Source organism: Pseudorca crassidens, chromosome 8, assembly GCF_039906515.1.
Source record: "Pseudorca crassidens isolate mPseCra1 chromosome 8, mPseCra1.hap1, whole genome shotgun sequence".
In the NCBI taxonomy this organism is placed as follows: Eukaryota; Metazoa; Chordata; class Mammalia; order Artiodactyla; family Delphinidae; genus Pseudorca; species Pseudorca crassidens.
The window spans coordinates 23,345,620-23,370,921 of NC_090303.1; the positions used below are offsets into that span (position 1 = coordinate 23,345,620).

The 25,302-nt window shown below is 39.4% G+C and overlaps 1 protein-coding gene across 10 annotated transcripts in view; it reads right to left on the reverse strand.

Moving 5' to 3' along the window:
• MAGI2 (membrane associated guanylate kinase, WW and PDZ domain containing 2) overlaps positions 1-25,302 on the reverse strand; it is a 1,357,470-nt gene that overhangs the window by 779,745 nt on the left and 552,423 nt on the right. Inside the window, exon 1 of one of the 10 annotated variants that reach the window (XM_067746033.1) lies at positions 1,123-1,558. The exons of the other annotated variants lie outside the window; for them this stretch is intronic. The gene's annotated coding sequence lies outside the window, so the exon portion shown is untranslated. Of the gene's footprint in view, positions 1-1,122; positions 1,559-25,302 lie in introns of those variants that run through there. 10 annotated transcript variants of the gene reach the window in all.

The following is a 25,302-nucleotide window of genomic DNA, read 5'->3' on the forward strand; positions in this document are numbered from 1 at the left end:
GCATCTTAATTTGGTCAAAAGGGACCCAGCCAGTCACCCTCACAGAACATTTTTTTAAAGAGTCCATTACAAATCTGATTCCCTCTGTTCTGAGCATCTTCTTGATAAATTCTTTGGCAATTGCATGGCACGGATCTGCATCCTATTCAAAACTAAATGCCTTCCCCCACTTCCTCTTAAAATCATGTGAATTAGACACTTCTGAGCTAATCGTCAAAAAAAAAGAAAGAAAGAAAAAACCACCACTCCCCACCCTCCTCCCAGATTCTTGACTAATACCTCTGGGCAGTTTACTTCAGAATACAGCAGATTCTTGACCAGTGCACAATGACAAATTGGCATACAAGTCTGCTATCACAGAAAGCACAGGCAATGCTTTCTTTGTAAAAACGGGAAAATACACACCCTGGAACAAAAGACACTCTATCTGCATGACAAGGAACAAGAGAAATTATGTGTTTGTTTTACACACATCTGTACCCACTTATTAAAGAAATGTCTTTGCACCTATTTTAATTATGACATATTGTATTCTTTCCTCAAAATCAGGTCTCCCCAAAATTAATTTTTAAGCTTTGACTCCAATGGGAGGTAAAACATACTCTGTTGGAAGAATACCTGGTGTGTGCCTTTGTTGGTAGGGTGCCATTTCAAACTTATTATATTTAAACTCAATTACGTGGGAAATTGAGATAAGACAAATGCAGTCAGATACTCTGAACTATTCTGACATTACAAGAAACACCAAGTCAGCAGATATTTGCTGTTTACATCTCACAATAACCTAATCATGCATTTGCAGCCTTCTGGAGCAAAATGCTAACTATTCTCCAAACAGCCACCTGACAATCCGGGGCTGAAACACACATTCTGACTCAGAAGCAGAGAGAAATCATGATGGCTCTGCCACTGGCTGTATTAAACAAAAGCTCGGCAAGCAAACGAGAGGCATTTGGTAAATGGAGTAAGAGTCAAACCAAGTTTAGGTTCACATCTGGTGGAATATGGCACTGCCTACCCAGAGGTTAGGGGGCAGAAGGGTTTGGAGGTTATAAACAGAAAACACACACATACACACAGACAGACATTTAAGCAGACCCCGGTCTGTTTCAGCTTACTAACCTAGAGCTCTGTTCAAAGGAAGCAGGGAAGCCGCACGTCCTCTCCCACCTTTCCATGGTCCTCATCAGTGTCTTCTCAAACCACCTGTACTGATCCAACCCATTCTCAGATCACAGAATTCTCTTGATAGAAGTAGTCTCCGCGGAGCTTTGATTTTTCAGCCTGGGTGTCTAGAATTTTCTTCTTTAAGCCAGACACAGCAACACAAAACTGCCGCTGAGGTCTTTTGTTTTCCCCTCCTCTCAAAGATGAAGCATGCTGCACTTGTCTCCCTCTCCCTCTCTCCCTCTCTCCCCTGCTCTCTCCCTCTCCCCTCTCGGGCTTACGCTCGCTCCCTCGCTTTCTCTTTCCCCACCCCCCGCCAGCAACCTCATTGGATTCCCGTGCGGTAGGGGTCATTTACATCGCTCAGCAGGAGAACCTGTGTTCCGTAGGCGCCTGTCTCTCACTTTTGGGTTTCCTCTGCGAAAGGGAGGGGAGCGGCTCGCTCTAGGTGAAGTCAGGTGACCCCTCCTTTAAAAGCCAGAGAGATGGATGGAGTGTGTGGATTTTAATATACACACAGGCACATTTACATTACAAAGCAGAGAGGAAAATCTAGCTTCTAGAGATGAGGCTTTTTTGTTTTTGCTTTCATAGTCCCCTTTTAGCAATTAAGAGAAGCTAGTATACTATAATGAAATGTAATTAAACTTTTCAGTGTTAGTAACAAGGCTGCATACTTTCAGAATCATCCAACTGAACAATTCTTTTAAACTTGTAAGCCCAACTGTGTCTTTCTTTCAAGGGTCAAAGAATCAGTTATTTTACTATTTACACAGTTTTTCTAGGTGGCCTTTTCTTTGACATCTAGTTTAGTTTATCTCAAAGGACCATCATAAAAGACAAAAAAAAATTAATGTGAAAAAGGAAAAATAAGTGACAGGAAACCAGAGCACATAGCATGGATAGAAATCAATAGTTTCCTATTGTAGAATTAGATTCAAAATGAGTAATTTTTCCTCTTATGCAAATAACTTTTCCCTTCTCTGTTTCAATGTCTTTGTCTGAAAATAGAAAATAAATGTAATAAATGTAGCATCTCCCCTCCCTGCCCATCAAGCAAGCCTGACAGAGGAGGATGTCCAGGTAGAAATACCGGTAGCTCAGGGCACCAACAGAGAAGCAACTGGAAAAACTTGTGCTAACCTTGTAGCGTGTTGAAGATAAATTTAGGATCTACAGCCCCAGACCCTAAAGAGTAAATCTGCTAACACCTGGCTTCCTGCTCCAAAGTTTTTGATATCCAATGGAGAATCTCTCTCCTATCTCTACTACGCATTCTGCTCTTAGAAACACCGAAACGAAAAATGAGAGAATCTCCATAACCTATTTCAAGAACTCTAGTTAAAAAGTACTTCAGAAAGGTAAATGACAAATAATTAGAAGGAAGATCAACAAATTTGAGGAGAACAAGTATCAGGAGAAGAATCTCTTATTTGGCGTTTGGTGTTCCATGCATGGATTCTTAATTTCAAAAGCATGGTGATACTGATGCCTCAGCAAAAGAGGAAAACGGGGGAGAGCTGACACAGAATCACATTATCCTTGCTTCAAAAGATAACATTTTGAACTCTTACACAAACAGCCTCTCCTTCTCTCAAGAGTGATGTCAGGGTACTGCTGCATTTACTGCTGGGACTGAAATATACCCTGTCCCCTCCATAAACACCACTCAGCAGTAGACATGAAATGAGTAACAGCTGTTCACTGTTCTTGCTTGTTTCGTATTTTAAAAGCTTCACCTTGCATGGAAAAGATCCTATTTAGGCTTTTTAAATACATTATATGCTAAATGGTTGCAAATTTAGCTTCAGTGTGTGTTACCAAAATTGGCACCAAAACATTACAATAAAAATGGACAATAAAAAAATTCTTCCCTCAGAAAAGTAAGTTGCCTTAGGCAAATTTAGGAAGACCTAAATTTGTGTAGGATGAAAACATAAAGCATTTCAGTTTACAGTCTCATAACCAAACTAGGTGCTCTTTCACCTTTATTTTTTTTTTCCTTTTAGCATTGGGTATCTTCATTTTGCCCAATTTTTTTTTTTTTTCTCCACCTCATCTCCTGGTCTTTCTTCTTTTGGCTGTGGTGTCACAGCACTTTCCTTGAATGTGCAAAATGTTGGCAATGAGAGAGAGAGTGGGAAAGACATCATGTCAGATGATACTTGGCCTTTAACCCAAACTCTAGCGTATGGCAAATTTGAAGCTCCATGCTATGCTAACAAAGATGCGTGATGAACATGGAATCTAGCCTGCATATTTTTCATTATTAATATCAAAGGATCTGGATTTAAAGAGGCTTATTAAAGCTCACCAATGCAGGCCAAAGCAAAAAAAAAAAAAAAAAAGATGAAAATAAATTAGCAAAAATGTTATAGCAACTTGTAAGGCCAACTGGCCCGAGGCAGGGAAACGCAATCAGATTCACAGGTTGCATCAGACCGAAACTCTCCGGACCACCCAGTTCCAGAAACTTCCCTGGAGACATTCCGGACCACCCAGTTCCAGGAACTGACCTGGGGACTTTGAATCCAGCCCAGCCTTCCCGCCTTTCAAGGGGCGGGACTAACGGTCCCCCACTGTACCCGAAAAGACCACCAAATAAAGAATACCTTGCGCCCTCCCGGATTCACCACACCCCTTTCCCTTCTTCCCCTACAAATTCTGCCCAAACCCGCGCCCGGGCACGACTTCTCTGGCCCCTTTCTCTCGGACCAGTGAACCTCGCCCGGGAGCGCTCCCTAATAAAGCTCACCTGAAGCTTTCCTCTGTTTCGCAGTGCCGTTTGTTAAGATCCGACCTTACACAACTAACCCCAGCCATCTTTCTAAAATGTCTTCAATTACTCAAGGAACAAACTGAAGTACTGACAGTGTGGAGTAAATCTTTATTCACACCTTCATTTATTCCACCAAGGTTTATTGAGCACTTCCTTTGTGCTAAGCACTATTCTAAGCACTGAGGGAGTACAAGATAAATTAAAAAGTCTAGGCCCTTTCAGAAACTGAAATATACCACTTACATACAACAGGTATTACTGCAAAATGTAATGGAAGGTCAGGAAAGGGGGGAAGAATTCTCCTTAGTGGGATGCAGGACAGTTACAATAGAATGAGTGACATTTGAACTGAGCCTTTAAAAATGTGTCAGTTTTCTAGGTAAGAAAGCAAAGGCAATGGGATATCAGGGCAAGAGACACAGAAAGCATGAATAAACAGAGACACGTGTGCAGTGGAGTATGGCTGCTTGAGGGAGAGTGGTTTGAAAGGTAGGTAGGAACAGGATGTGAACAATCTTGAAGGCTCTGCCCAAGTATTTGTGCTTTCACTGAGATGCAAATGATTTGTTTTACAAAGATTGTTTCAACAGCAGTGTTAGGGGTGGATTATAGTAGTGTTTCCCAAACTTTCCTAATGATAAGAATAACCTGCAAGTGATAGTAAATACATAAATTCCTGGGTTCTCCTCGAAATCTAGAGGAGAAGGCCAGGAATCTCTATTTGTAACAAATGTCCCAGGCGATAAGACATATAAGGATAGTTACACAGAGAGTTAATACACTCAGGATTATTACTAACCCAAATGAAAGACTTCCGATTTTTTACACTTATATAAGAGACTTTTACATAAAGGTTGAGAACAGTTAGAATCAAATATGGTGAATGTCCTTATTTTGCACTATGAAATATTATATTCAATAGTCTATGCAATCTCATTCCTATTTTATCTTATGTGAAACCCTCTGTCCTGTCACCTGAACTTATTTATCATCTCTCCTCACATCAGGGTCTTTCTCACATCTGTGCCTTTGATTCCCTTCCTAGAATGACTTCTCCTTCCCTTCTCCATCTCCACTTTCTCTCTCCTTCAAGGACTCTAACAACATGACAGGAATCCACCCCTTCTTTGGTATAGTTTACACGTAAGGTCTAATGATATTACAACAGTAGCACTAGGAATAATAATACTAATATAAAACGTTCAGATTAGTGCTAAGGGATTTAGCTTTTTAATTCTCACAATAACTCCATGAGGTACTATTACCATCACTTAGTCATTGAGGAAAGTGAAGTCTGGAGACTTAAATAATTCACCAAAGGTCAAAAAACTAACAAATGGCAGTTTCTGGATTAGGACCCTAGTCAGTCCGTGTTACATGATTAATATCATATTGTATTTTATTCCCTGATCATCTGGAACCCAAAAGACAGCAGTTGGTTATATCAGTAGATAATGTTACTGTTTTGGCTTCTGCTCTTTTGCATATTGGCTAAAGGCTCAATTCCAGGAGTTGGACTCTGTCTCTGGGTTTAAAGCCTTTCTCTGCCACTCTCAAGCTGTGTGACCAAAGGCAAGTCATTTAGCCTCTCTGTGCCTCAGTTTCCTAACCTATCTCATAGTTTCATCTTGCAGCTTAAGTGAGAATCCATCTTAAGTATTTAGTATAATGCCTGGAACTCTTAGATACTCACTAAATGTTAATTATCATTTTTATTATAATTGTTGTTATTAAGAAGTGAGAAGCAAATTTTCTATGTATCCCCTTATGAGTTTTCCCTCTCATCCAGAGATTTTTAGGGGTGAAAAAGCACCACTGCCTCTGTTTATTATTAAATGTTGTTTATGTAGCTTTCATTCCAGTTTACAGAGCTGCAGTTGATTTGATCAAGTTAGAAGCTGCATCAACTCCTGCTTAAGTAATCATGAACCACATATGTTGCTTTATTATTAGATCATAAATGTATAGTCTCTTGAGACGTTTGTGATGGCTTCCTGGCAGATAGAGAGTAGAAATTACACAATTTTTTAAAGCAGCACTTGTACTTTAGCAATAAGCTAAATATTAATTCTTCTTAAAAACCATTTATGCCTGCTTTATGTAAAAACTGCTATCTTAAAAAAAAAAAAAAACAACTGCTATCTTTTTCTCTAAATAAATATTTTCAATATTTTCATGAAACAGTTCCTTACATTCAGAGATATGTTTACTAGGAAACTAAATTTCTTTTAAGTGTGCAATGTACTTGTCAGTTAAGTGCATGTTTAGTGTAGATATGGTGTTATGCTTCTATGAAAACAAAATCAAATAAATAGATCTTCTCTGACAGTGGGAGAAATTCCACACAAGAATTATGGTTATCACATTTTGCAAACTACAGACAAACATAACCTCAAGAAGATTCTCTTCTTCTTTCTTCAATAATATAAATTGTTGCTCCTAACAGGAAAAGATCTTACTTTTGAAGGTTTGTGAGTGTGGACTAAATGACTGATGTATTACTCTGTTGACCATTGGGTGTGCACGTAGACTACTTTTGGGTTGGCAGCTATAATTAATGTTTGCAGAGCCAAATCTCTGGGAACTTTCTCTCCTTGCCTCTTAGGCTGCATGGCAATTTTCATCAAAAACAACTTCTCTCTTTTTGACTGTGTGTGCCAAATTAATGCATTTTCAGTCACTGTCAAAAGTATCCTATTCTGGGCTTTCCTGGTGGCACAGTGGTTGAGAATCCGCCTGCCAATGCAGGGGGCACGGGTTCGAGCCCTGGTCCGGGAGGATCCCACATGCCGCGGAGCAACTAAGCCTGTGCATCACAACTACTGAGCCTGCGCTCTAGAGCCCGTGTGCCACAACTACTGAAGCCCGCACGCCTAGAGCCCGTGCTCGGCAACAAGAGAAGCCACCGCAATGACAAGCCTGCACACCACAACGAAGACTAGCCCCCGCTCACTGCAACTAGAGAAAGCCCGCGTGCAGCAATGAAGACCCAATGCATCCAAAAATAAATAAATAAAATGAATAAATTTATTTTTTTAAAAAAAGAGTAAAGCTAAAAAAAAAGTATCCTATTCTACTTGAAGATAGTTATATGTATGTGCATGCATGCATAATTATCATAGGCAATGGTTAAAGTTTGATTATCTCATTCTGAGAGAAGAAAAGCAAGAAGCAGAAAATTCCTGCTTTGAGTTTTTCTTTAGCCTTGACTAACCAGCCAAAGCAGGTGCTTTAAGACTAGCCTTTAAATATAGCATGGTGTCAGAGACACAGGGCTTTAGTGACCCTGACTTCACGATTTCCCAGCTGTGTGGTACTAGACAAGTTACTCATTTGTTAAACAGCGATGGTATCTGTTGCATAGAGTTCTGAGGTATTAAATGAAATAATGCATATAAAGTGCTTAAGCACAATGGCTGGCATACCATCACTACCACCACCATTATCACCACCATCATCATCACATCATCATCACCACCATTATCACTGCCACCGCTGCCATCACCATCACAATCATCATCCTCCTCCTATTCATCAGCATCACCAATATTTATCATGTACCAGGCACTGCTGTAAATAATTACACAATAGGGCTTCCCTGGTGGCGCAGTGGTTGAGAGTCTGCCTGCCGATGCAGGGGACACGGGTTCGTGCCCCGGTCCGGGAAGATCCCACATGCCGCGGAGCGGCTGGGCCCGTGAGCCATGGCCGCTGAGCCTGCGTGTCCGGAGCCTGTGCTCCGCAACAGGAGAGGCCACAACAGTGAGAGGCCAGCGTACCGCAATAATAATAATAATAATAATAACACAATAAATGGAAGCTTCCGTTATTATTGTTATAACATTTTCTTTTATTGGTTTTCAGGCCATGACACTATATATTCTGAGCCTACTGCCCTGATGTAAAACACACTATCATGTTCCAATAGGTGCTAGTCAAAATAAAAACTTACACTTAAAAGCCTTTCAGTACATGAAGTAAAAAAGAATATAACATGCTTTTCCCTTCACTAGCCTTTCCTCTCCATAAACAGTTCTCAGGACCAGACCTTGCACATGCATGGTCCTCCTTAGATGATTTCTAAGTCCTTCGAAGGTAACTGATCATATATTAACAATGCACACAAGAATATGCTTCATATCACTGAAGAGACTAAGGCACAAATAGAAGTGCTTTCTATACCAAATGGGCATAAATAAATTCCATTGTTGACAGCTGTCCTTTATGAATCTGCATTTCTGATCTCACAATGCGTCATCCCACTTCTGATTTCTGAAGACCAGGCTAAATTGTGATCTTTTATTTTCTTCAGCAGCTCATACTTTTCTATAATCCTTCATCTACTTTACCTTGTGAACCCTACCAGATGGACATAAATGGGGTGTATATGGGGTTACCTGCTCTACAAGACCAACTTTGCCTGGACTGAGCCTGGACAAGACTGTAAAGTAGGTGCAATCTGTCATCTAGACCTTCCACCTCTCCTTCCTCTGCCCTTTAAATCACTCAGTGGCACTTTCTCCATTGCCTTCAGAGTGCTTCCTGATTTTGATTTTCATCTCATAGCAAAACCAAAATTCAGTAGAATACACTGTGTACATTTGTATGTGTTACCTGAAGTAAGGATACTTATTGTCTTAGTGACTTGGATGGTTTGTACAATCTCTTAAAATGAAAACATTCCTTGGAAGTAGAAACTAAAAATAATTGCTAGAAATTCTAAACCATGGCCTAAAATATGTCTATTTAAATGGACTGAACTCAACAGGGCATACTTCTTACAAAGCCCAATTTTAAATCATGAAGGAAAATGAACAGAGTGGGAGCTATATACTGTGACTTTGAAACTTAACTTTGGAAAAAAGGGCAGTGTATGGGCACCTTGGTTTTGAGTTGTAAATCCACCATGATTGTGTGACTTTGGGCAAGAGAGCTTAACGCCGCTAAGCCTTAATTTCCTCATTCTGTAAAATAGAGAATATACTATCTAAAAGTAAATAAAATCATGGAATTGCTAGCACAGAATCTGGAACATAGTAAGCTCTCAGGAAATAGGATTTTCCTTCTTGCTTTTCCTAAGTAGTCAGTCACCTACTAAATAGCTCCTTTTTTCTATGGGTCATCGTCCATGGGTCGCCTGATCTGCTCACATCTCTTCGTTCACCTGACATTTACATTAGTGTCTTTCAGCATAAGTGGTTTCACTGTTCAAGTAAAATGTGCTTTTGCAGAGGGTCTAAATTTTAGTTAAGTAATCTACTTTCCCCAAGGCATCAGAGCAACTGAAACGAAATTTAAATTAAATTGTATTGAAAAACAAGGAGAAAAGTAAAGAAAGAAGAGAAGATAGAAGAGAGAAGAAATAGTTACATGACCTACCCAGAGGCCAGGAGATGGTACTATAGAAGAGTAGAGAGAATTCAGTTGAACTCTATTAGGGTTCAAGAGAACTAGCCTTGGGTAACTTGTTTAATGTCAATGGCTTTCTCTATGAAACGAAGATATTGAACTTTTCCCAAGCTCTCATACAGCTCATAGGTTTTGCTTTCATGCCATTAAGAAGTAAAACATTTCTTGAAGACCTTCCAATATTGAATCCCATTAGTCCCTTGATACTGGGAAGGGTGGGCTCCCATTGACTCAACCTGACTCTTTGTCAGACACTGCTACGTGCTTTACCCACCTCAGCTCATTTAATCTCTGTGGTACTATACTATCCCCACTTTAAAAAGGAAGGATCAAGGTCGAAGAGGCAAAAAGATAGAGCAGGGATTAACAACACTTTTTGCGGTACGCGGACATCTCACTGCTGTGGCCTCTCCCGTTGTGGAGCACAGGCTCCGGACGCACAGGCTCGGCGGCCATGGCTCACGGGCCCAGCCGCTCCGCGGCACGTGGGATCTTCCCGGACCGGGGCACGAACCCGTGTCCCCTGCATCGGCAGGCGGACTCTCAACCACTGCGCCACCAGGGAAGCCCAACAACACCTTTTAATGCAAAGGCCCAGGTACTTCTTACTGCACCATTCTGCCACCCTCTGGGACAGAAACTGGGAATAAGTCTATATAGGAATTAAACCTTCATTGAATGACTTTGAAATGATTTTTTAGAAAAATGTGAAGAATTCTAAAACAGTCATGGAAATTTGAGGAAAACATGCCTGGTTATGGCTGTGATATGCTGCTTAATGTTTAACAATCGGCTCTACAAAAAACAAAAACAAACTAATTTGTAGCATTTGCCAATTTTCGTGGAGTAAATAGGCCACCATAGCCAATTTCAAGCTATCAACCTAAAGTCCCTGAACTGGACTTCAGAAGAGATCTGCACAAATGGCTCTTTCAAGCCAATGCTGGCCATCTCCAACATATCACTCTGTGTGTGTGTGTGTGTGTGTGTGTGTGTGTGTGTGTGTGTGGGTGTGTATAAACCTGAATTTATATGCCACTTTAATTTTCTTAAAAACATAAAAAATAAAAGGGCAAAATATCAGTGCAAATACTTTTCAAGTAACTATGAGTGCCGTGTGTTTCAATTATGCCCTAATCTTCTCTTTTGGCCAGTTATGCAGATCACTAGTCTACCTCTTTAAATTTCAAAATATAACTGTCAATAATCCCAGCAAAGCAGGAGACCTTCTTATTTCTTTCCATAGGGGTTCTTATATCACTTGCGAATGGATACTTTTAAAAATTTCTTATCAGATGTGTGAGGTTTCCTCCAATCAACCAGCAGGTGACAACTGCAGTATGTGTCAGTACTGTCTCAGCAAAGGGCCATGAGAGAAACCTGATCAGAGAGATAGAACAAAACTATCCCGTGGCCCTGCATTCCTTATTCCTCATCTTAAAGTGCCGTAACTGCTTGAATTCCTCTGAGATAAAGGCACGGTGACTGACAAGTTGTAGGGAAACTGCAGGCATAATTTACAGGGTGCTGTGAACAAGCAGAGGAGTTGTCATTTGTGTAGACTGCCTCACAAATGATATTCAGATAGATTGTTTGGGGAATGATTTCTGATTGCTGAGACAATTTACTACATCTTATTCATTTCTTCTGATGGTGAGATACAGAAGTAAGAATATAGCAGAGGGTTAAATGTGAAGAACATTCTTATGTAAGAAAATTTGCACAAATGCTTGAATTATTGCCTATATAAATGTGCAGAAATTTCTCCCCACCTTCTAAACAACAACAACAACAAAAAAAAGAAGAAGCATGCTGAACACATCACTGCTACTTAGAGGAAAATGAGGTCTGAATTAAGGAACAACTCCCTTTTTAAAAAGTATGATAAAGGGGAGAAAAAATTCCTAAAATTTCAACTGTTATCTATAGCAGGATATACTTATATCTGGGTATAGACAAAATAGTAAATAAAATACAATAGAAAGTTAAAATAAGAAATATTGTTTTTATAATAGAAGATATTATGCTTTAGGACCAAACTAAAGCAAAGGATGTTAACAACAGGAAGAATATCCTATTACCTTGGTAGGTACCAGGACAGATGGCCAAAAGGAACTGGGTATTGGAGACTGTAGAAGTTTTGCTTTGAAATCTTTAAGAACAAAATGCAAATATCTTTCTTCAACTGTCAATTTTCTACTAATAAAGAGTTAAGTTAGAGTAATGCCTTGGAATTTCTTCCTAAATGATTCTTTAAAATTCCACATTGCCCTAAGTTTTAGACAACTCCATAAATGATGAAAATAATGAAAAGAAAATAAAAGCATGATTCAGATTTTTCAAAATTTGTGGTCTTTAAATCTTAGATTGTCAACTTAAGAAATAGAATTCATATGTAATGTAGTTAAAAATAGCACAAATTGAGTCAAAGCTAACGTTCGTCAAACTCTCAGGAAGAGTATTAGCAGTTAGGTGATAACTTCCAACAGGACAGCTGGAGTAGGAGGACAGGAGAAGAAGGATCCATCATAAATTCCTTAGGTAGAACAAACAGGTCAAGTGGATGTCTGGTCACGTACGAGGACACTTTGAGGGTGATCAATTACAATGACTATAGAGACTTAGACACATACCTGAATAAAGACTGAAGAATCTTTTAATAACAAAACAAAATTTTGATGCTAAAATAAAATCTAAAGGGTGTCCTGAAATGGCCAGCAGCAGGAAAAAGAATGTTTTCTAGAATGATTCATGACATAAAGCCATACTGACTTTATTTTTGAAGGATTTGATTTGACATGGAGACGGTCAGATGTGTCCCTCAGAAAGTGTATGTGTGTTCACAGGATGTGAAACAGCATCATTATAGCTGTCCCTTGATTTACAGTGCTATTTTGGAAACAGTAGTTTTAAATTGGTTTCCAGGGGTTTTGGAAGAAAGTTCAATTGTATATGAGCTCCAGAGCTTTGCCCCCTATGGATTTCCTCCATTGGAATTCAATAAAATGTAACTGAATTACAATGGGTGCATCCACAGTGTCAATTGCTGGCTCTCAGGTTAAGGAAGTCTCCTTCCTCAGGCACCCGCGCCTACCAGTGTTCAGGGCCCACGTTTTCCACGTTTTTAGAGAGAAGCGCTGTACCAATAAACACCTGTGTGCATTAATAGTAAAATAACTACAGTAGTGAAATTGCATTGAATTTTAGGAGTTGCAGAGAAACTCAACATATTTCTATTCTAGCGCACAGGATGTGGCCTATTTCTTTAAAATGTGAAGCATAGAGTCACAGATTTTATTTAAAGAACACAGAAACACTCCTTTCCTTCTTTGACTGACTCAAGGATAATGTCTTTTCCCATCAGGAAAAAGATAAGTTGACGCTGCTTTTCTGATTGGTCTTACTAACCTAATAGGACTGTCATACTGTATCAGGGAGCTCTCAAAGGCACTATCTCATTTGATCATTAAAACCATCCAATCAGATAGCTAAAGCAAATATGATAAGACACATGAAGCTCAGAAAGGTTAAGTGTAAACCAGGGGGTTTTTTTTCTGTATTTTTTTTTTTTACCACTAAATAATACAATAGCTAAGAACTATTTTCTGCATCACTCTAAAGGTTCTATCTAGGCATGCATGGTGCCTGAGTTAAGATAAAAAGGTCTTTTCTTCATGCATATATGTAAAGTTAAGTGGGAAAAGTGTTTTTGTAACCCTTTACTTATATTTATATCTATGTTTATTAATGTAAAATGCACATAAAATTTAAAACTAACCAAGAAAATAATAAAGTTATCACCCTAGAGCTTTGTTACAACATGATTTTCGAAGCTATCATTAAACTTTAGAAAACCAAATGACACTAATTAAAATATTTTAAAATGAGATAAAAATCTACATAAGAGGAATGCTCTTAATTTTGTTCTGCTCCAAGTTAGTTTCTTTAAAAGTTGATTCGGTTTATGCAAGTCTGAATTTGCAAACAAAATGGAGCCTGGGTACTTTTATTTTATAAACCATTTTTTATTGGTTGTACAAAGCCAATAGCACAAAGTTGTGTGAGTGTTCTATTTTAATTTTTAGAAATTTGGAAAAGTCCTAAAAGGTATTAACGAGAAGACAGTACAGATTAGTTTTTTTTTTAAACCATTGAATTGAAAAGCTGTTAACAAAAGCTTTGCACAATGAACTGTCTATTTTGCCATCATGTCAAAACTATCGACTTTGATACCACTCACTTTTCCTGTCTGGGCATGTATATAACCTGTTTATTTGTACTCTATCATTTGTTTTCTTTTTTGGGATTTAAAACTATGTCATTTACCCACATAATTGCTCCTCTCATAGCCATATCTTTACTCCTTGTTTTTGAGAAAGCTGTGCTATTTATTTCTTCTCTTTCTTGTCCCATAGGTGAGTCACCTAACTTATTTGAGCTAAGTGTCCATATTTATAAAGTAAAAAATTGGACAAGGTATTCTTTATGATCCCATCCAATTCTAAAACTTTATGCAGTTTAACATAAAACCTGAAAAGTCATACAATATGGTGTAACACTAGAAGACAAGGTTGAGGAGAGTTTCTTTTTCATTCTTTGCAAATTATGCCTGGACATAATTCCCTGGTTGATATTTCATATCCCAGATACCTACACATTAAGAATGTGAGGCAGGACTTCCCTGGTGGCGCAGTGGTTAAGAATCCGCCTGCCAATGCAGGGGACATGGGTCCAAGCCCTGGGCCGGGAAGATACACATGCCATGGAGCAACTAAACCTGCGAGCCACAACTACTGAAGCGGGCGCGCCTGGAGCCCGTGCTCCGCCCCAAGAGAAGCCACCACAGTGAGAAGCCCGTGCACCACAATGAAGAGTAGCCCCCGCTCGCAGCAACTAGAGAAAAGATTGCACACAGCAACGAAGACCAATGCAGCCACGATAAATAAATTAATTAATTAATTAATTTAATTAACAAAAAAAGAATGTGAGACAGAGAGCGACAGAGAAATGGTGAAGCAGCAAAATAGTGAGGCAGGTGGAGAGAGACAGAGAAGGGTCTACTGGGCATTTATGGATTGCATGTGCATTAGAGGTGGTAGCTAAGCACTATTACACTCGAAAACCCCCAATCACCCTCTTCCCTCTCTGTTAAAAGCAGCTGTATGCTTCCAGGTTCTGCAAAAAAACTTTGGTATCATCCTTGCCTCCTCTCTGTCTTTCACTCCCCACAGCAAATCTGTCAGCAAATCCTGTCAGCCATACCTTCAAAATAGATTCAGAATCTAATCCTTTTTCACCACCCCCGCTACGAACAAGCTACTCTCATGCCTAATCTGGATTATGGCAGTAGCCTAGCTGGACTCCTCATTTCTGCTCTCTTCTTATCCAGACTGTTGACCTTGTTAAAACATAAATCAGATCGTATCAAGTGTTTTTTAACCTCAAAGACTTCCCATCTCACTCAGAGTAAAATCCAGTGTCATAATATGATTTATGAGGCCCTTGACAATTTGCAGGCCACTCCCAATGCCTCACCCCTCACTGTTCACTGAGCTCTGGTCACATTCGCCTCCTCAGGGTTCTTTTAAAATAGGAGGCAGACTCCAACATGGGGCTTTTGTAATCAGTGTTCCCTCTGCCTGGAATGCTCTTCTCCTAGATATCTATATGGCTAGCTTCCTTATTCTTTTCAGATCTTGATTCCAAATTTACCTTCTAAACTGAGGCCCTTTCTGACCATCCCACCTTTCATACCACCTCACCTTGCATCCCTTACTTCTCCCCCCTCCCCCGTCCCATGTACACTTCATATTTCTGTTTCCTGCTTTATATATTTTTTAGCACTTATCGGTATATAACATATTGCTTAATATTACATATTTTAATTATTTTTTTTTTGCGGTACACGGGCCTCTCACTGCTGTGGCCTCTCCCGTTGCGGAGCACAGGCTCCGGACGCGCAGGCTCAGCGACCATGGCTCTCACGGGCCCAGCCGCTCCGCGGCATGTGGGATCTTCCTGGACTGAGCACGAACCCGCGTCCCCTGCACCGGCAGGCGGACTCTCAACCACTGCACCACCAGGGAAGCCTATTTATCTTTTTAATTGTGTGATACCTCACTAGAATGTAAGCTTATTAAGGCAGGTATTTGGGTTAGTTTTGCTCACTTCTCTGTCTTTAGTACCAGGAACAGTGCCTGGCACATAATCCTCCATAAGTATTGGTTGAATTGAACTGTATTGGATGGAACAAAGAATGGAAACCATGAATTATGCCTTGAAGAGTAGGTCAGACTCTGGATAGGTGATGAGGAGTGTCAAGGCCATTATTTGGTGAAGAAAAATATGTATAAACCACTTGAGAGCAAGAACCCACTTTGGAAGAATATCATTCAGTGGTCTCAAGTTACAAATGAGAAAACTGAGTCACAGAGTAGATAAGGTCACAAGGATAGTTAGTTGAAGAGCATAGGGCTTTAAGCCTGATCCTCAAACCTTCCTATCCCAGGACTCTTCCTAGAGACGCAAACCATTTAATCCTCCAGTTTAATCAGGGCAAAACACAAGCAAGATAAAAAAGGGTTTTTCTGCTCTACCTCAATTGCTACCAAATGTATCAAGTTAATATTAGGCATAAATAAGCTAATGTTGGATAATATCCGCTAATTATAATAATAATATCCCCATATTAAGAATTATCACAGCATAAAACATAAAAACACATTTTAAACTCTTAAATTGCAAAAAGCAATAGTAATCAAGATGGTGTGGAAAGTGGGTGGAGGGACAGATGATAAAAGAGTGGCAGAATGTTGACAATTGATGGAAATGGGTGATGGTTATATAGAGTTCATTATACTATTCTGTTTACTTTCTCTTTGTTTGAAATCTTCTATAATAAAAGCTTAAACATTAAAAATAAATTAGAAACAAATCTCAAAGTCTCACTCATTTTTCTTTTCTAAGTTTCTTAAAAATAGTTATAACCAAGTCAGCGACCATTTTCTTCATTCTCTGCTTCTTTATCTCCTCTTAATTCAATAATACAAAATCCATTCTCCAACATGTGATGCCAGTGTACCCTGAGGGAACCTGAATAAGCTTGTGTACTGTAGTGGTCACCTTGAGAGTGGCTCTCTATGAAATCAAGTGTACTTATAGTTCATGGAATCAAATCACCATGCCTTACTAAAAGAGGAGCCTGTACATTTCCTTCCCTCCCCTAATTTAGAGGCAAAATAGTAATAAAAAATGTGTACGTGGCACAGTCACTTTTTTTTGTACTGAAGAAGCATTTCTCCTCTGTGGATTATCACTGATATATTCCTATAACCTTACCTATTCCAGATTTCTAGCTTTCCATCTTTTGATTTAAGACCAATCAAAATGCATTTTATCTTTCCCGTAGCTTTCAGGTTACTTCAGCGATTACTTCCATTGTGTTTGTTTTTTTTAATCCTCCATATTTTTATTTTAACTTTAGGACTCTCCAGCTGTATAGAATTTCACAAGTCCCTTTCATTTTGCCCTTGACTGCCCTTTCTCTATATTCTCCTAATCTCTTCATTTCTTCATTTGCATTGTGGATACCTATCTTTACCCATCGGAAAACAAAAACAAACACAAAAACTGAATATAATTTCATCTAGTGTATATGAGTCATAGATGTATAACCCAGATTTTCAGTTCAGATTTTCATAATTCGGAACTAAGCTAGAAAACTGCTAAACTTCACACTTTTCTTTTCAGGGATTCCCTTTTTCCCTGGGGAAGGCTTCCCACGAATAACTCCACTTAAGTCTTTTTTCATCTTACTGTTTGAATATAGTCATGATGTCCCTTCAAGTATCTTTATATGATGTAACTCCCCTCATTAAAGCCCTTCACAACCTTCCCATTGCAGGTGACATAAAACCCAGCTCCTTCTTTCTCAGACACCATGTAAGGTGTGGCTTATCTGCCTCTGCAGCCCTACGGGAGATCTCACTGGCCTTCCCTCAGTTCCTCCCAACCTCCTATCTAGGGTGGGTTCTCCACAGGTCCTCCATCTCAGCCCTTTGTTGATTTACTTCCTAACACTGATAACAGTTTATTTTTATATATTTTATTCATTTGTATGCTTTCACTTAAAAAACTACTTTCACTATATTGTGAGCTCCTAAAGGATTAAAATCTATTTCCCTACTATTCTCTCCCTAAGACTTAGGTAGGATGAAAAACTAGGATACAACAGTTTTGAGGAATGTTAATTTGAGCTACCTAAGTCTCAAAAACATATATTTGGTTTATTCTTTGTACATCTCAGGAAAATAAGAAATCTTTCAATTTTGGTTAATAACAAAATCCATTAAATTTGTTTTCAATTACCTGAATAGCCAATAATTTCCTCTTCTTGATACATGCTTTCTCAGCAAAGATTTAAAATCCATGGAAGTGGAAACAGAGGGAAGATGGCAGAGGAGTAAGATGTGGAGATCACCTTCCTGACCACAAACACATCAAAGATACATCTACATGTGGAACAACTCCTACAGAACACCTATGCAATGCTGGCAGAAGACCTGAGACTTCCCAAAAGGCAAGAAAATCCCCACATACCTGGGTAGGGCAAAAGAAAAAAGAAAAAACAGAGACAAAAGAATAGGGATGGGACCTGCACCAGTGCGAGGGAGCCGTGAAGGAGGAAAAGTTTCCACACACTAGGGAGCCCCTTCACTGGCGGGGATGGGGGGGGTGTGGGAGGGAAGCTTTGGAGCCATGGAGGAAAGCGCAGCTACAGGGGTGCAGAGGGTAAAGCAGAGAGTTTCCCGCACAGAGAATCAGTGCTGACCAGCACTCACCAGCCTGAGAGGCTTGTCTGCTCACCCACTGGGGCGGGTGGAGGCTGGAAGCTGAGGCTCGAGCTTCGGCGGTCAAACCCCAGGGAGAGGACTGGGGTTGGCTGTGTGAAGACAGCCTGAAGGGGGCTTGAGCACCACAGCTAGCCAGGAGGGAGTCCAGGAAAAATTCTGGACCTGCTGAAGAGGCAAAAGATCATTGTTTCAGGGTGTGCAAGGAGAGGGGATTCCTGCTCCGTGTACCCACAGAAGGCAGAACACTGCCTAAGCGAGCTCCAGACGTGGGCATGAGCCGCAGTTATCAGCTCAGACCCCAGAGACGGGCATGAACCGCTAACGCTGCCACCAAGAATCCTGTGTGCAAGCGCAGGTCATTGCCCACAACCCTCCAGGAGCCTGTGCAGCACGCCACTGCTAGGGTTCCATCCAGGGACAACTTCCACAGAAGAACAGACAGCATGCCTCAGGCTGTTGCAATGTCACACCGGCCTCTGCCACCACAGCTAACCCTGCATTCCGGTTATGACAACCACACCCCTCCCTCTCCCAGGCTTGAGTGAGCAAGAGAGCCCTAATCAGCTGCTGCTTTAAGCCCCTCCTATCTGGGTGGGGAACAGATGACTGAGGGCGGCCTACATACAGAGGCAGGGCCAAAACCAAATCTGAACCCCAGGAGCTGTGCGAACAAGGAAGAGAAAGGGAAATTTCACCGTGCAGACTCAGGAGCAGCAGATTAAATCCCCACAATCTACTTGATAAACCCTGCATCTGTGGAATACCTAAAATTGAGGCGGTGGACTTTGGGAGGAACTGTAGACTTGGGGTTAGCTTTCTGTATCTGATTTGTATCTGGTTTTATGTTTACCTTAGTTTAGTTTTTTGTGCTTGTTATCACTGGTGGATTTGTATATTGATTTGGTTGAGCTCTTCCATTTTATTTATTTATTTATTTTTGACTTTTATTATTTCTTAAAATAGAAATTTTTTCCCCCTTTTTTCTCTTTTTGTGAGTATGTATGTGTATGTTTCTTTGTGTGATTATTGTCTGTTTAGGTTTGTTTTTACCATTCATCCTACGGTTCTCTCTGTTCAGTTTTTTGTTTGTTTTCTTTTTATGAGTGTGTGTGTATGTTTCTTTGTGTGATTTTGTCTGTTTAGTTTTGCTTTCACCATTTGGTTTGGGGTTATATCTGTTCTTTTCTTTTTTTTCTTCCTTTTCTTCTGAGCTGAATAGCTGGCAGGGTCTTGGTGCTCTGACCGGGTGTCAGGCCTGAGACTACAAGATGGGAGAGCCAATCCAGGACAATGGACCACGAGAGACCTCCTGGCCCCATGTAACATCAATCAGGGAGAGCTCTCCCAGAGATCTCCGTCTCAACACTAAGACCCAGCTCCACCCAATGGCTAGCAAGCTACAGTGTTGGATGCCCCATGCCAAACAACTAGCAAGACAGGAACACAACTCCATCCATTAGCAGAGAGGCTGCCTAAAGTCAAACTAAGTTCACAGACACACAAAAACACATCCCTGGATGCAGCCCTGCCCATCAGAAGGACAAGATCCCAGCCCACCCACCAGAAAACAGGTACCAGTCCCCTCCACCAGGCAGCCTTCAAAAGCCACTGAAACAACCTCGCTCACTGGGGTCAGATACCAAAAATAATGGGAACTACAAACCTGCAGCCTGTGAAAAGGAGACTCCAAACACAGTAAGTTAAACAAAATGTGAAGACAGAGAAATATGAAGCAGATGAAGGATCAAGGTAAAAACCCACCAGACCAAACAAATGAAGAGGAAATAGGCATCTACCTGAAAAAGAATTCAGAGTAATGACAGTAAAGATGATCCAAAATCTCAGAACAGAATGGAAAAAATACAAGAAACGTTTATCAAGGACCTAGAAGAACTAAAGAGCAAACAGTAATGAACAACACAATAAATACAATTAAAAATTCTCTAGAAGGAATCAGTAGCAGAATAACTGTGGCAGAAGGACGGATAAGTGACCTGGAAGATAAAATAGTGGAAATAACGGCTGCCGAGCAGAGTAAAGAAAAAAGAATGAAAAGAATTCAGGACAGTCTCAGAGACCTCTGGGCCAAAAATAAACACACCAACATTTGAATTATAGGGGTCCCAGAAGAAGAAGAGAAAACTAAATGATCTGAGAAAATATTTGAAAAGATTCTAATTGAAAATTTCCCTAATATGGAAAAGGAAATAGTCGATCAAGTCCAGGAAGTGCAGAAAGTCCCATACAGGATAAATCCAAGGAGAAACACATGAAGACACATGTTAATCAAACTATCAAAAATTAAATACAAAGAAAAAATATTAAAAGCAGCAAGGGAAAAGCAACAAATAACATACAAGGGAGTCCCCATAAGGTTAACACCTGATCTTTCAGCAGAAACTCTGCAAGCCAGAAGGGAGTGGCAGGACATATTTAAAGTGATGAAAGGGAAAAACCTACAACCAAGATTACTCTACCCAGCAAGGATCTCATTCAGATTTGACAGAGAAATTAAAACCTTTACAGACAAGCAAAAGCTAAGAGAATTCAGCACCACCAAAGCAGCTTTACAACAAATGCTAAAGGAACTTCTCTAGGCAGGAAACACAAGAGAAGGAAAAGACCTACAATAACAAACCCAAAACAATTAAGAAAATGGGAACAGAAACATACATATTGATAATTACCTTAAATGTAAATGGATTAAATGCTACAACCAAAACACAGAGACTGGCTGAATGGATACAAAAACAAGTCCCGTATATATGCTGTCTACAAGAGACCCACTGAAGACCTAGGAACACATACAGACTGAAAGTGAGGGGATGCAAAATGATATTCCATGCTAATGGAAATCAAAAGAAAGCTGGAGTAGCAATTCTCATATCAGACAAAATGGACTTTAAAATGAAGACTATTACAAGAGAAAAAGAAGGACACTACATAATGATCAAGGGATCACCCAAAAAGAAGATATAAAAATTGTAAATATTTAAGCACCCAACATAGGAGCACCTCAATACATAAGGGAAATGGTAACAGCCGTAAAAGGGTAAATCAACAGTAACACAATCATATTAGGGGATTTTGACACCCCACTTTCACCAATGGGCAGATCAACAAAAATGAAAATAAATAAGGAAACACAAGCTTTAAATGACACATTAAACAAGATGGACTTAATTTATATTTTTATGACATTCCATCCCAAAACAACAGAATACACTTTCTTCTCAAGTGCTCATGGAACATTCTCCAGGATAGATCATATCTTGGGTCAAAAATCAAGCCTTGGTAAATTTAAGAAAATTGAAATAGTATAAAGTATCTTTTCCAACCACAATGATATGGGACTAGATATCAATTACAGGAACAGAACTGTAAAAAATACAAACATGTGGAGGCTAAACAATATGCTACTAAATAACCAAGAGATCACTGAGGCAATCAAAGTGGAAATCAAAAAATAACTAGAAACAAATAACAATGAAAACATGACGGCCAAAACCTATGGTATGCAGCAAAAGCAGTTCTAAGGGGGAAGTTTATAGCAATATAATCCTACCCCAGGAAACAAGAAACATCTTTAAAAAACAACCTAACCTTACACCTAAAGCAGTTAGAGGAAGAAGAAGAACAACAACAACAACAACAAAAAAAAACCCAAAGTTAGCAGAAGGAAAGAAATAATAAAGATCAGATCAGAAATAAATGAAAAAGAAATGAAGGAAACAAAAGCAAAGATCAATAAAACTAAAAGCTGGTAATCTGAGAAGATAAAGAAAATTGATAAACCATTAGCCACACTCATCAGGAAAAAAGAGGAGAAGACTCAAATCAACAAAATTAGAAATGAAAAAGGAGAAGCAGCACCTGACACTGCAAAAATACAAAGGATCATGAGAGATTCATACAAATAACTCTATGCCAATAAAATGGACAACCTGGAAGTAATGGACAAATTCTTAGAAAAGCACAACCTTCTGAGACCTAACCAGGAAGAAATAGAAAATATAAACAGACCAATCACGAGTAATGAAATTGAAACTGTGATTAAAAATCCTCAAAAAAACAAAAGCCCAGGACCAGATGGCTTCACAGGCGAATTCTATCAAACATTTAGAGAAGAGCTAACACCTATCCTTCTCAAACTCTATCAAGAGGGAAGCTATCAGCTATCAAGTGATCAATCTATTGATTAATAAATCAGTAGATAGATAATTTAGGATAATATTATATATTTACATGAAATAATATTAGTTATCAAGTAAAGTAAATCAAACATATTTTCTCATTTCTGGCAATCTTAATTCTTGACATCCTGGGTTTTGTTTGTTTTTGTTTGTTTGTCTGTGTGTTTGTTTTGGTGTCCCTAATCTTATCAGACTGATGTTTCTACATGTGCCTCTGAGTCTCCTTCAAAATCAGAAACCCTTTGCTATGTAGTAAGGTGTTACAGTTATTTATACCAGTGAACCATACACATGGGCACAGGAGTAGCTGCCTTACTTAGAAGTATCTGAGACATGATATGAGACCTCATTCCTGTATAAATAACTGCTCTGTTTTTATTTATTTTATTAGAATTCCTCCATTGAGGTTAGGTGCTATCTGTAAAAAGCAGAGGAATAAAGAACAAAAGATTCGCATTTCCAGTTTCCAGCCCTAAAATGCTGTGAAAATGAATTACAATTTATATATTTTACTTGCACAGTTTTATATGAACAACACTTTATATAATTAACAACAGCTGCACTTTTTAATAGTAGGTGAGCTTTACTGCAATGGCACAAGTATAGAACTTCATCAAGGAGAAGAGAAGAAGCAAGGAGCACCAGACTAGAAACAAGTGTGGGAAGATGGCTGTGGTTACAGAGAGTTGGATGGAGAATATTCTATGTGCTCAACTCATCAATTTGAACTCTATATAATCAAGTATGAAGTCATTACTTTAAGTACAGGTTTAGATTTCCTTTTGTTACTACAACATAAACTAGGCTATTCTGACTGACAGATGGTTCAATATTTGGGAATCTACTAATATAATTTTACTGTAATGATAGGGCAAAAGAGAAAAAATGTGATCATCTCAATAGATTTAGAAAACTTGTTCGATAAAAATTCAATATTTATTTGTTAGTAAAAAAGGAAAAGATAGCTACTTTTGTAATGTCATATTTGAATATCACAAAAACATATTTCTCAAAACAAAAGCCAAATTATGGTTCATACTGAGTGCATAACATAAGCCCATAAGAAATAACAGACAATGACTGACTTTAGATGGCTGCCTTACAATTTTTGACTTTACAGTGGTGCAAGAGCGATACTCATTCCATAGAAACCATACTTTAAATTTTGAATTTTGATCTTTTCCTGGGCTAGCAATATGCACTACATATTCTCTAGTGATGCTGGAAGGCAGCAGTGAGCCACAGCTCCCAGTTAACCATGCAATCACAAGCATAAACAACCAATACACTACAACCTTCCTGTACCTATACAACCATTCTGTTTTTCACTTTCAAGACAGTATTAAAAAAAAAAAACAACTACATGAGATATTCAACACTTTATTATAAAATGGACTTTGTGTTAGATGTTTTTGCTCAACTGTAGGCTAATGTAAGTGCTCTGAGAATGTTTAAGGTAGGCTAGGCTCAGCTATGATTCTTGGTAGGTTAAGTATATTAAGTGCATTTTTTTTTTTTTTTTTTTTTTTTTTTTTTTTTTCAGTCCGCGGGCCTCTCACTGTTGTGGCCTCTCCCATTGCGGAGCACAGGCTCCGGACCCGCAGGCTCAGCGGCCATGGCTCACTGGCCCAGCCGCTCCGAGGCATGTGGGATGCTCCCAGACCGGGGCACGAACTCGTGTCCCCTGCATCGGCAGGCGGACTCTCAACCACTGCGCCACCAGGGAAGCCCTATTAAGTGCATTTTTGACTTTCAATTTTTTCAACTTATCTTGGGTTTAGTGAGACATAACCCCATTGTAAGTCAAAGAAGATCTGCAGTTGTTTAGTTCGTAATGGTATATAACATATATTTTTGGCTTCAGGAAATATATGCTCATATCCATTAATAAATCAATAAACATCTTTTGGGGACTCCTGCCTCATGCAGGAGTTTGGAGTAGATAGATGTGTTTTATCTCCTCTCTGCAGTTTTAAATTAAGGCTTTTTGAAAGGTGAATTATTACAACAGCTGTGTCCTATAATAAAACTAGATGCAACTTACAACTAAAAAACACACGGTATTGGATAATATAATATTCTGAAATGTGGGTGGCTTTCAGTTTATAGCTTGTGACCTACACATTTTATAACCCTTCTTATACTGACAGGTCCCCTTGGCAATGATCAAAACTTGGAATTACAACTGGCTAAGAACTGAAATGAGTGAGGATTCACACACTCTGCTAATTCCACTGGCAACATTACTTGGTTAATCCTGGGGTGATGACTCAGCTGAGCTTGATGGGAGTTGTATTCTGAGAATTTCACTTATTCTCAGGAGCTCAGTAGTGAAGCTCTTAGTGAAATAAAAGAGCAAGAGATACTTAAGGAAAAGAAATTACCATGGAAACTACCCTTCTCCCCCCATAATTTACCATTCAAAGACTTTGTGGTCATAAAATTGTAAATGGAAGTTTTTGAGACAGATAACACAAATTTTGGAATAGTTCAAATGTCTTTGGAAAAACAAAAAATGCTTCTGTTCGCCACAGAGAGATTTACCAGGTAAGAAGATAGTTTCTTCAGTCTAGATTTTGATGATCTTTTTTTTCAGTCTAGATTTTGATGATCTTATTTAATTAATTATTTAGTTTATTTATTTTTTTGGCTGTGTCCAGTCTTAGTTGCAGCACGCGGGATCTTCGTTATGGCATGTGGGCTCTTCATTGCAGCACTCCGGCTTCTCTCTAGTTGTGCCCTGTGGGTTTTCTCTCTCCTGTTGTGGCACGTGGGCTCCAGCGCACGTGGGCTCTGTAGTTTGTGGCACGTGGGCTCTCTAGTTGAGATGCGTGGTTTAGTTGCCCCGGGGCATGTGGGATATTAGTTCCCCGACCAGGGATCGAACCTGCGTCCCCTGCAC